This window comes from Bison bison, unplaced genomic scaffold (assembly GCF_000754665.1).
Source record: "Bison bison bison isolate TAMUID 2011002044 unplaced genomic scaffold, Bison_UMD1.0 scf7180017864263, whole genome shotgun sequence".
Classification (NCBI taxonomy): Eukaryota; Metazoa; Chordata; class Mammalia; order Artiodactyla; family Bovidae; genus Bison; species Bison bison.
In genome coordinates, this window is record NW_011494835.1 from 948,089 (window position 1) to 951,916 (window position 3,828).

The following is a 3,828-nucleotide window of genomic DNA, read 5'->3' on the forward strand; positions in this document are numbered from 1 at the left end:
TTGGAGAAGGAAATGGCAACCCACTCCAGTGCTCTTGCCTGGAGAATCCCAGGGACGGGGGAGCCTGGCGGGCTGCCATCTATGGGGTCGCACAGAGTCGGACACGACTGAAGTGACTTAGCAGCAGCAGCGGCAATGTTGAAAGAAAGAAGCCGGACATGAAAGAGTATATATGCTATGATTTGATCTGTCAGAGTCAAAACTAATGTAAATTAAACTATTTTGCTGTGACAATCACAAGGAAGCCAAGTTACCCTTGTGGGGAGGAGGTAGAAGAGTGAAAGCAAGCACCAGGGCGGCTTCTGAGGCTCCAGTAATGTTCCATTTCTTGATCTGGAAGCTGGTTTCACAGTGTGTCCCCACTGTGAAAATCCAACAACAAGCACTTCTGACTTATGAACTCTATACTACATACGCTATACTTAAATAAAAGTTAGAGATGAATAATTATACAAATTTTCAAAACTTGCTCCACTGCTTACATGATGCTAAAAACTTACACTTGTGAAGGCCTATTCCTCATGTGAGATATCTACTTCATATTTACTATAATTATGAAACAACTTAGCACACAGTAGGTGCTCAATAAATGTTAACTTCCCTTTTCCACTTTCATATGATCCCTGGTTCCTATTTAGGCTTGGAAATGTAGGTAAAAGCTCAGAGCCAAATACTGCAGCACAAATAATGGAAATAACTGTTAACCAAATACAGATAAAGCTTTGACTGAAAAAGAGGCTTCCAGTCTGCCTTGGAAGGTCAGTCAATCTGGATAGGGAGAAAGCTCCAGGATAATCTCAAAGACAGCAGTAAAGATCAAAGGAAATTAATTTGAGTTAATCACAATAGCCAAGTCCATCAACAAGTCAAAATCAGAGCACCCCCAAGTTTAACATTTGCACGAGTGTTATCATTTACAAGATTCTTTCCTAATATAGTCTCCAATTTACAGCTTGTTTGTATAATTTGTAAATGGCTTTTTTTAGTGTACATTATACTTTTATTTTCCATTAAAAACAAGATTAAAGCTGGTGGTTATTCTCTCAGACTAGTCCTCAAAAATGTACTTAATGTTTAATATTATCTGAACTTCTAACACAAATCTATAAAGTACTTCTAGGAGAAAGAATAATACAAGTTCCAACTTGAAACAACATCTCTATTTCTCTGTATGATCCCCTTCTATCGTTGTGGGTCCAGGATTGTGAAGTGGGAACATCAACAATCAGGCTGAGTTTGGAAGTTAAGCAAAAATCAACACTTCCCCAGGGGTTGGTGGCTCACTGACAAAGAAACAGATTTGAGGTCGAGAAGTTGAAACTGCAGTGACTCGTGAAGAACAGAGTGGAAAACTGATGTTCAATCCTTCATACTCTTCATGCATGTGATGTCAGATAACTCTTCATAGAACACAAACACTTGTTAGCCTCAGGAGAGATATGTGGTGCAGAATCATGTAGGATTCAAGATCTCTGAGGCGGGAGTAGTGCTGTGTCTTCTAGTTTCAAAGAGGAAGACCTCTGCGATGTTTTTCCCTGAATTAATTTGTGTGTATACACACACACACACACACACACACACACACACACACATATTTTACATAAATCCCTGAATATGATATTATATATTTGACTTTTTTTTAGTAATCTTGTATTTTGCTTTTTTCAGTTAACTTTTACCTCTCCTTCTTTTCATGCAAATCAGCCATTACACATAGGTTAACAAAAAGCATGGTATACACTATATTTTCTGCATGGCCAGAAAATCACATACATACAGAGTATACACATACACATAAACAAACACAGGTTGTTTTTTTTTTAATTTTCATAATATACTATTGCTTTTTTTTAACATCACCTCATATAAATTCCTGCAACTCCAAAATGTAGCTTAAACTCACTGTTTTTAAAGGCTGCATAGCAGGATGTACATTTCTGGGAGCATATGTAACAAATTTATGTAACTATTCCTCCATTTATATGCATTCCAGTTTTCTGCCATGCAAAGTCATGCTCCAACATGCTCCTGTACATATTTAATAATGATTTCTCTTTTGTAAGTTATATTCCTTAGAGTGAGATTTAGGCTGTAGTATAATATACACTTTAATATATCTTTTTAAATATATCTTACGAAGTTTCTATTCATAAATGTTGCAACAAACTTAATTTTCAACAACAGCATTTGAGAACCCTTTTCCTACATTCAGGTCATCAGTGTTATTATCTTACACATGAGCTTGGTAAACAAAATCATACCTTGCTTACCATTTACCTTAATTTGCCTACTCCAGACTACTATCTAATTAGAGCATTTTTATAAGCAGGTTTGTCGTTTACTCTTCTATGAACTGCCTCTTCACATTATTTGTCTTGTCATTTTCTATTCGATCACTTTGCACAAAGTTTCTTTGCTTGACAAAAACTTTAGTCAGGCTCCTGAACTTTCTAGGCCCACCTGTGCCTAACTTAATTTTGGTAAGAACCTTGCCAATAAGTCAGTTACCAAAATCTACCCACAATATCTGATCAGGTTCCTTGTCTAATCACCCTGGTCTGTCTTCAGCAAAGATCCTGTTGGGTGGGTTTACCCAGACACACTCTGACACTTCCTTGTGTTCAGTATTTCCCTCTTGGTAATTTCCCAGCCTGTTCCTTGGCTATAAATTCCCACCTGCCCATGTTGTATTCAGAGTTGAGCCCAATCTTTCTCCCTCACAGTAAATTCCCATTCCAATAGTCCTTATACCTATCTTGATGATCCTTTCTTATCAAGTGTCACTGAATGTTTTCTTTAACACTTCCTGCTTGGTAAGTAAGAAGAAATCTACATATATTACAGATATTGGCCCAGTCTTTCATGTTGTAAATTTTTTCAATTCTGTCATTTGTCCTTCAGTTTTGGTTATGGTAACTTTAGCCAAAGTGAATTTTCTTTAGTCATACATTTCTATGTACATGCTACAAAATGGTTTTAGATTCATTTCCTTGTTGATGGGTTACCAATGGGTGTATAGGTATATATCTTCTTTATTTCTAGATCTATTCTATATTCTTAATTATTTTCCATTATCTATTTGATATATATTACTATCAATACCATGATTTAATTCAAATGATTTTTATATCCTTCCTTGATATCTACGAGGGCAAGTTTCCCTTGTTCTTTTCTCAACGTATTTTCTGACTACTCCCAGTCATTCATTTATATATATTATTTTAGATTTCATTTTACTTAACTTCAAAAAACTTATTTTGAATTGTATTTATGACAAATGACATTTTATAATATTAAAAATGACATTTTGTAATGATTGCTCCCATGCAAGCATACAAGATGTTTCTCCATCTTATGTTTATTATTTAATATTATTGAATTTCTTACATTTTTCTTTTCCTTAGTTTTGCCAATTTGATAAAGTTGCTATTCAGTTTTTCCTCTCAATACGAAGTTCTACTCTAATTTATATCCATTAAGAATTATTTGTCTCTGAATTCAGAATCAAGTACTTCTCTACCATTGTTTGGTAACAAAGTAAGAACTGTTTCCCTAAGAACTCTATCCCCAATGCATTATCCCCTCAACTTATTTAAAGACATTTAGAGCCCTTCCCTCCAGTACTCTCGCCTGGAAAATCCCATAGATGGAGGAGCCTGGTAGGCTGCAGTCCATGGGATCGCTAACAGTCAGACACGACTGACGTGACTTAGCAGCAGGAGCAGCAGCAGCAGAGCACTTCCATTTCTTGCCTATCTTTTTCTCTTAACCTTGTTTTTCCTATGGAAGAAGTCTTAGTAATGTTTTACTTTCCCCTTCTTGCTAGAT